The sequence below is a fragment of the Canis lupus genome, chromosome 24, assembly GCF_048164855.1.
Source record: "Canis lupus baileyi chromosome 24, mCanLup2.hap1, whole genome shotgun sequence".
NCBI lineage: Eukaryota > Metazoa > Chordata > Mammalia > Carnivora > Canidae > Canis > Canis lupus.
In genome coordinates this window covers 28,225,332-28,234,992 of record NC_132861.1, presented here as the reverse complement: position 1 = coordinate 28,234,992, position 9,661 = coordinate 28,225,332, and the positions used below count along the sequence as shown (strand labels likewise).

General features: G+C 41.1%; 1 pseudogene; it reads left to right on the top strand.

The window, feature by feature from the left end:
* The first annotated feature begins 7,357 nt into the window (after positions 1 to 7,357).
* Positions 7,358 to 9,062, top strand: LOC140616467 (60 kDa heat shock protein, mitochondrial pseudogene; annotated as a pseudogene).
* The last annotated feature ends 599 nt before the right edge of the window (positions 9,063 to 9,661 follow it).

Genomic DNA, 9,661 nt, shown 5'->3' with positions numbered 1-9,661 from the left:
CACCCTTCCCAGTCCCCTTGGAGCAGATTGCAGTTGACAGTAAGTCTTTTGCTTTTAAGGTTTTTATTTATTCATGAGAGACACAGACATAGGCAGAGGGAGAAGCAGGCTCCTCGCAGGGAACCCAATGCAGGACTCAATCCCAGGATCCCGGAATCATGTCCTGAGCTGAAGGCAGATGCTCAACCACTGAGGCACCTATGTGTCCCACATTTGAGAGCAAGTCTTGACCACACTATGTGGCAAGCATGCTTTCTCTTTGAAGATTTCTTTCCTGCAGCCATTTGTAAAATGGGCCACTTCCCACAAGCCCACTCTCTCCTTGGTTCCTTATATCTTTTCTCAAAGACTTTTCCATAGCTGGTCCATGACTCCGCATTCCAAATCCACTGTCAGCCACACTCTGCCTCCCCACCCCCACCCCAAACCAGGTCCTTACCTCCCAGCGGCCAGATTCAGGAGTAGAAGGTTACCCACAACCACTCATGGCCATGCTCATGTAGGGGAGAAGCATAATTCTACTAATAAGAAAACCAGAAAATTGTTTACATTTGTCTGACAAATGTTCCAGAGCAGACCCGAGAAGGGTTAGGCAAATGAAGTACTCTTCTCAGGTGCAGAATTTGAGAAGTAAAAAGACCCCAGTAATCAAAACAAATAATATTTTAATGCAGTATTTAGGGAATTATGCTAAAACATACGTCATGTAAAATTTATCACTTTAACCAATATTAAGTGTATAGTTCAGTGGCTTTAAGTACATTTCACATTCTTTTGCAACCATCACCAGCATCCATCTGCAGAACATTATCATCTTCCCAAACTGAAACTCTGCCGTATGAAACATGAATACCCCACTTCCTCTTCCTCCTAGCCCCTGGAAACCACCATTCTAATTTATGTCTTTATGAATTTAATGATTCTAGGAACCTAAGTGGAATTAAAGTATTTGCACTTTTGTGACTCGCTTATTTAACTTAGTATAATGTCCTTAAGGTTCATTCATGTTGTAGCCTATGTCAGAATGTCCTTCCTATTTAAGGCTGAATAATATTCCATTGTATAGAGAGACCACATTTTGTGTATCTCTACATTTGTCAGCAGATACTTGGGTTGCTTCCACCTTTTGGCTATGGTGAATAATGCTGCTATGAACATGTGCATACAAATCATCTGTTTGAGTTCCTACTTTCAGTTCTTTTGGCTATTGACCCAGAAGCGGAATTAAATATTTCTATTTTTAATTTTTTAAAGATTTTATTTATTTGTTCATGAGAGACACCGAGAGAGAGAGAGAGACAGAGAGACAGAGAGAGGCAGAGACACAGGCAGAGGGAGAAGCAGGCTCCATGCAGGGAGCCCGACACGGAACTTGATCTCGGGACTCCAGGATCAGGCCCTGGGCTGAAGGCGGTGCTAAACCACTGAGCCACCTGGACTGCCCACTATTTTTAATTTTTTTAACGAACCTCTATACTGTTTTCCACAGCAGCTGCACCATGTTAAGTTCCCATCAGCAATGCATGAGTTCTAATTTCTCTACCTCTCCAAAACTTGAATTTTTAAAAAAATATCTTTATTTATAATAGTCATCCCAATCAATGGATGTGAGGTGGTATTTTATTGTCATTTTGATTTGCATTTCCATGATTAGTGATGCTGAGTATCTTTTCATGTGTTTATTGGGCCATTTATATAGCTTCTTTGGAGAAAAGTCTATGCAAGTCTTTTGCTTGTTTTTTTTTTTTTTTTAAGATTTTATTCATTTATTCATGAGAGACACAGAAAGAGAGAGAGAGAGAGAGAGGCAGAGGGAGAAGCAGGCTCCATGCAGGGAGCCCGACGTGGGACTCGACCCCAGGTCTCCAGGATCAGGCCCTGGGCTGAAGCCAGGCACCAAACTGCAGAGCCACCCAGGGATCCCCTTTTGCTTGTTTTTTTAAAATTGGGTTATATATTGTTGAGTTTTAGGAGCTCTTTATATGTTATGGGTATTAATTACTTATCAGGTATGTAATGTGTAAGTATTTTCTCCCATTCTGCATGTCTTTAATAGTGTACTTGGAAGCACAAACGTTTTCAATTTTGAGGAGTTCTAATTTATCTATTTTTCATTTGTTGTTTGTGAGTTTTTGATGTCATAGCTGAGAAATCATCAATGCAATAAAAAATCCAAATTAATGCAAAAAACCCCCCATATGAACGAATTATCAAAATCCAACGGACACAGGATCCTATCTGGACTTGCATCACTCACTTTACTCACTTTAGCCCAATCTCAGCCCTATCCAATCTTGTGTTTACTTAAAATTTTTGACATTTTGTTTATCATGGGTTTGGGGCATTTTGACCTTTGACAATATTGCATTAAAATACCAGTCATCTTGGTTACTGGGGTTTGGATAGCCTCCTAAAATTTTGTGCCATAGGCAAATTCTTGCCTATTCTCTCTGTAGCGCCGACCCTACTCCAGAGATAGCAGCTAGCCATGGATCCCTGGGGCGGTACAGTTGTCTTCATACCAGGCCAGTTCTTTTTAAAGACTAGGTAGGGCAAGCCGAAAACTGACCTCTGCAGGGAGGCCCTGTCCCTCATCAAAGAAGGGCCAAGTAAAAAAAATTATATGTAAATGGATTTTTGATGACAAAATTCATAAAAACTGTGACCAATGTTCACAAAGCTCTGTGAATTGCTGATGAATGTAAGTTAATAAAATTAAACCAATTCTTGAATATGATGTTTCACTAAACATTTTTATGACCTAGTTGGTAAAAGAAATATTGATTGTTTAAGAAATATTGAATAAGTAGGAATATTAAATAGTATTTTAAGAGCTAAGAAATTCTTTGGTGAAATTCCCATTCATTCAGTAGAAGTTGAGAGAAGACTCAGCACCAAAAACTAAAACTAAATTGTTGATGCTAAGAGAAATGGACTGATTAAGACAGAAAACCACCACCAAATATCAACCTAATGTGGAAGTTGTTGAAAGAGTTTCATATGGGGTCCCTGGATGGTTCAGCCGGTTCAAGGTCTGCCTTCAGCTCAGATCATGATCGGGGGTCCAGGGATTGAGTCCTGCATCAGCTCCCCACTCAGTGGGGAGTCTCTCCTCCCTTTACCCCTCCCCCTTGCTTGTGCTCTCTTCCTTTCACACTCACTCTTTCCCACTCATGCTGTCTCTCTCAAATAAATGAATAAATAAATAAATACATAAATAGTTTCCTGTGATTCCCTAAGTTGAATTATGGTTCAGGCAAGGGTATCATCTGGCAGGTAGCCATAAGAAAAAAAAAAAAAAAAAAGAAACTACTGCAAAGACTTCTAAAAAGGAACACATGATTTAGGAACAACTGAAACGATTTGATGATTTATTTTTATAGTAATTTACATTTCTTGATAAGCCATTGTGGTTTACGGTATCCACATAATTCAGTTTATTTAGATATAAAATAGAAAAGTATATCTGCTGATCTAATTTGCATATGATTTACATGATCATTCTCGCTGTTAAATATTTTCAGATGCAGCTGCACGGGAAGCTCATTTCATTGAGAGACTGGGGCTGAGTTTTAATTGATAAGTTGGGAGAGAGGCTTCAGCTACACACTGTACATGAATTGGAGCAAAAGCATATGAAAGACCTGGTGTGGGCAGGAGAACTTCCTTTGTTTCATTCAACAAATATTTACAGGAGATCTACTATGTGCCAGATGCTGTTTGTTTTAACTGTGAGGGATATTCAGGGAGCTAAGAAGATAAAGATTCTGTTTTTCATGGACCTTACACCAAAGCAGAAGACATAATCAAATACAGAGTGACTTTTTAAAAATAGAAAATTTGGCTTTTGAAGGTTATACAAGTCTCTGCCACCAGGGGGCGCCATTCACTGTCGACCAGATGGACGCAACTGGAGAAAGCGTTTAATGGATTGGTGTTTGCTAAATTTGTTTTAAGAAGACAGGCAAAAGTTATTTTGTGTGTCATGAACAAGGGGCCACTTGTGTAGGGACCATGTGTATCTGAGGAAGCCAAAAATCAGGTTTGTGTCACGCTTTCTGCTCCACATGTGTTTCACGTAAAGAAAATGCATCAAAAGTAATTAATTTTGCATATAATTATGTAATAAAAGTTAGGTGTAGTTCACTTTAATTTTTCAAATAAATGTGCATGATGTAGCACTAGAGAATGAAAGATGAATATGTCAAAACTTTAAAAAGGGGGATGCCTGGGTGGCTCAGCGGTTGAACATCTGCCTTTGGCCCAGGGTGTGATCCTGGAGTCCCAGGATCGAGTCCCACATCAGGCTCCCTGTGTGGAGCCTACTTCTCCCTCTGCCTATGTCTCTCTCTCTCTCTGTCTCTCATGAATAAATAAATAAAATCCTATAAAAGAAAATCTCTAAAAAGGACTGAGACCCACAAAACCAGGGGGTGTCCATTCTGTCCTGTTACTACCTCTCCGTGTCTGAGCTTCTCATCCTGGAAAATAGGAATAACAGCCTGTACGTTCCTTCCCTTGCCTTCAAAAGCCTGGGCAGAAATAAAGGGAATGGTGCTTATCACAAGAGTGTCTCTCTCTACGCCACCTCCTTTCTGAGAGGGATGTTTGCGATTCGAGGTATATGTGATGATATGTAAAAGATGTGCCTTGAAAATTTGTAGGGGAAGATGTAAGGAGACTCGGGGACTGTTTCCTTGGTGTCTCAGATTTGGCAGTGTTGTTAACACACGACCCCAAATGTAACATCAGCAATTCTTAAGTAGCTTGAGGATGTCAGGCTTGAGGCTTAGAGCCCTGTACAGAACCGCACTGTGTTCTGGATTCTGATTTAAATGACTCTTTCGTTTTGTGGCCACCACTGCTCTGTGCTTGTAGATCCTGCCTCCATTCGGATTTGGAAAACACCATGGTACTTCTTGGAAAACAGGAAATCTGGACGTGGACCCTTCTCTTCTCCACTCTGTTAGTCACTGGCAGTGAGCTCTTGGGATTTCGGGAGGAAGTAATAGTCGGTGTTAGGACCACACACGGGAGAAAACAGGCCTACGCTGGTCAGGAGGGTCCGGGGCTGACTTTTGAGCTTCTGGAAGGCAAAGACCATGTTTTACTCCTTGCTGAATGCCCAGCTTCCAACGATGCCTCACCCGCAGAAGATTCGTTGAACTGAAATACTAAGTAAAGCCTAGTTAAACACCACGAGCAGTTACCGTCACTCCCTTCTTTGAGAAATACACGTGGCAGGAAATACATGAGCGAGAAAGCGAATGTCACATCACAGCTGTACCTCTTAGATCTGTTATCGGTCTGTTGATTGACATGTTATCCCTCCTGGTGATTGTAATTACGTGACAACCCAAGTTATTTTTCCCAAGGACAAAATGATAGGGGATGTGAGAGAATTTGGAAAACAAAGTTCCTTGGCACTTTGGACTTGAACCTGGGGTCTGTTGCTGTTAGTGTGACCCCGGGAAAGTCACTAAGTTCTCGGAGCCTCCGTCTCCTTTTCTGTAGTAATGGAGGTGACGGTATCTGAGCAAGAGTAGATGAGAGGATCGAATAAGAAGTGCATGTGAAGGCGTCTGGCTGCAGACCATCAGACCCAACGTGGCTATGAAAGACCCATAGTGACGGTGATTGTAACTGTGTGCAGACACCGCCAACAGTGGTACAGAGGAAAGGTCAGCAGAGCCCACAGATGACCGCAGACAGGGTCCTGTCCCTTGTGCCCTCAGCTATACCTGAGACCAAGGCGGGGGAGAGGATTTCAGAGAATCTCACTTGCTTTACATCTCCTTTCTTCTAGCCTCTGCCTCTAGGACTCCATAAAGTGGTGGTTTTCCTTTTCATATGTTACTTACTAGTGTTTTTAAAACCTCCTTTTTGGGGCACTTGGGTGGCTCAGTGGTTGAGCATCTGTCTTTGGCTCAGGTTGTGATCCGGGTCCTGGGACTGAGTCTGGCATCCTGCTCCCCGCAGGGAGCCTACTTATCCCTCTGCCTATGTCTATGCCTCTCTCTCTCTCAATGTGTATCTCTCATGAATAAAAAAATAAAGAAAAAAATTAAACCTCTTTCCCCCCCAGACTGCTTAGGGATTTGTTTTCTATTTTGAATTAACTTTATTGAGTTATAATTTACTGAGGTATAATTTATTATGCAACCACACCCCATTTCGATGAAGTTGAACAAATTTATACATTCATACAACTACATCCAAGATACAGGATATTCCTATTACCCCCAAAGTACCCCACATCTCATCCACAGTTAATCCCTGCCTCTGCCCCAGGTAACCACTGATCTGCTTTCTGTCACCATAAATTGAATTTGTCTTGTAAATGAAATTATACAGCATGTACTCTTTTGTGTTTTGCTTCTTTTGCTCAGCATAGTGTTTTGTGTTGTTGGTTTTTTAAAAGATTTTATTTATTTATTCACGAGAGACACAGAGAGAGAGGCAGGCTCCATGCAGGAAGCCCGATGTGGGACTCAATCCCAGAACTTCAGGATCACGCCCTAAGCCAATGGCAGATGCTTAACCACTGAGCCACCCAGGCATCCCATCAGCATCGTGTTTTTGAGATTCATTTATGCTACGGTTTAGCATATTTCTTTTATTGCTAAGTAGTATTCTATTATATACCACATTATTTTTTAAAAAGAGATAAAGAGCCCACGTTCCAGCAGAGGGTAGAGGAGGAGAGGGAGAGGGAGATAGAGAATCTCAAGCAGGATCCATGCCCAGCACAGAGCCTGATGTGGCACTTGATCTCATGATCCTGAGATCATAACCTGATCCAAAACCAAGAGTTGGATGCTTAACCGATTAAGCCATCTGAATGCCCACCACCATTTTTTATCCATTCATTTACTAAAGGACATTTTACATAGTTTCTATCTTTTTTTTTTTTTTTACTATTATGAATAAAGATGCTATGAGCATTCATGTATGAATGAGTCTTTGTGTCAACATCTGTTTTCATATCTCTTGGGCATATCTCTAGGAGTAGAATTGCTGGGTAGTGAGGTAAGTATATGTTCAACCATGTAAGAGATTCCCAAAATGTTGGCTGTACCATTTACAGTTCCACCTGCAGTGTATGAGAATTTGTTCCACATCACTAATACTTGGTATTGTCTTAGTATTGGTCTTTTTAATTTCAGTCACTCCCATGGGTGTGCAATGGTATACCATTGTTTTTCCTTGTAATTTCCGTGATGGCTAATGATGTTGAACATCTTTTCATGTGCTTATGGGCCATTTGTGTATCTTTCTCTGTGAAGGGTTGGTTTGGCCTCACTCGCCTCCAATGGCCTGCCTCACTGCCAGCACATTCTGCCACGGTCCCAAAGAAATGCTTCAATTACCCACAGTCCTTTGCCAGTGGCCAGAGTACTGGCTCCTCATCTCACTCAGGCCTATGCCAAAGATGTAAAATTTGGTGCAGATGCCCAAGCCTTAATGCTTCAAGGTGTAGACCTTTTAGCCAATGCTGTAGCCGTTACTATGGGGCCAAAAGGAAGAACAGTGATTATTGAACAGAGTTGGGGAGGTCCCAAAGTAACAAAAGAAGGTGTGACTGTAACAAAGTCAATTGACTTAAAAGACAAATATAAAAATATTAGCACTAAACTTGTTCAAATTGTGGCCAATAACACCAATGTAGAGGTTGGGGGTGGCACCACTACTGCTACTGTCTCAGCACACTCTATTGCCAAGGAAGGCTTTGAGAAGATTAGCAAAGGTGCTAATCCTGTGGAGAAATCAGGAGAGGTGTGATGTTAGCTGTTGATGCTGTAATCGCCGAACTTAAGAAGCAGTCTAAACCCGTGACAAGCCCTGAAGAAAATTGCTCAGGTTGCTCTGATTTCTGCAAATGGAGACAAAGAAATTGGCAACATCATTTCTGATGCAATGGAAAAGGTTGGAAGAAAGGGTGTCATCACAGTAAAGAATGGAAAAACACTGAATTAGAAATTATTGAAGACATGAAGTTTGATCGAGGTTATATTTCTCTATACTTTATTAATACATCGAGAGGTCAGAAATGTGAATTCCAAAATGCCTATGTTCTATTGAGTGAAAAGAAAATTCCTAGTGTCCAGTTCTTTGTACCTGCTCTTGAAATTGCCAATGCTCACCATAAGCCCTTGATCATAATTGCTGAAGATGTTGATGGAGAAACTCTGAGTACACTCGTTTTAAAAAGGCTAAAATTTGGTCTTCAGGTTGTGGCAGTCAAAGCTCCAGATTTTCGTGACAATAGAAAGAACCAAGTTAAAGACACGGCTATTGCTACTGGTGGTGCAGTGTTTGGGGAAGAAGGATTGACTCTAAATCTCGAAGATGTTCACGACTTAAGAAAAGTTGGAGAGGTCATTGTGACCAAAGATGAAGCCATGCTTTTAAAAGGAAGAGGTGACAAGGCTCAAATCGAAAAATGTATTCAAGAAATCATTGAACAGTTAGATATCACAACTAGTGAATATGAAAAAGGAAAAGCTGAATGAACGTCTTGCAAAACTCTCAGATGGAGTAGCTGTATTGAAGGTTGATGGGACAAATGATGTTGAAGTGAATGAAAAGAAAGACAGAGTTAGAGATGCCCTCAATGCCACAGGAGCTGCTCTTGCAAAAGGCATTGTTTGTTCTAGAAGGCGGATGTCCTGCTTTGGTGCATTCCAGCCTTGATTTCAATAACTCCAGCTAATGACCATCAGAGAATTGGTATTGAAATTATTAAGAGAACACTCAAAATTCCTGCAATGACCATTGCTAAGAATGCAGGTATTGAAGGATCACTGATAGTTGAGAAAATCATGCAGAGTTCTTCCAAAGTTGGTTACAATGCTATGCTTGGAGATTTTGTGAATATAGTGGAAAAAGGAATCATTGATCCAACTAAGGTTGTAAGAACTGCTTTATTGGATGTTGCTGGAGTGGCCTCTCTGTTAACTACAGCAGGAGGTGTAGTCGCCGAAATTCCTAAATAAGAGAAGGACCCGGGAATGGGTGGAATGGGTGGAATGGGAGGTGGTATGGGAGGCGGCATGTTCTGATTCCTAGAATAGGGCTTTACCATTCTTAATGAATTGAGAAGAAGCTCAAGGCTGTGCTCCTCAACCATAACTTCAGAGAAGTCAGTTGAAGGAAATGACTAAAGAAAACGCTGGCTGGTATTTAAGAAAATCGCTATAACCATCAGTTACTGTTTCAGTTGACAACATATAATGGTTTACTGCTGTCATTGTCCATGCCTACAGAGAATTTATTTTGTATTTTTGAATAAAAAGATATTTGTACGTTCCTGATAACTGAGTACAAGAGCCATGCACCAATGTACTGCTTTCAATTTAAATCGCATTTTTACTACTATTCTGTTAAAATCAGGATTTTATTTTATTTATTTATTTTTAATGTTTTATTTATTTATGATAGTCACACACAGAGAGAGAGAGAGGCAGAGACATAGGCAGAGGGAGAAGCAGGCTCCAGGCACCAGGAGCCCGACGTGGGATTCGATCCCGGGTCTCCAGGATCGCGCCCTGGGCCAAAGGCAGACGCCAAACCGCTGCGCCACCCAGGGATCCCTAAAATCAGGATTTTAGTGTTTGCTATCACCAGATGAAAAGTTAAGAAGCAGCCTTTCTGTAGAGAG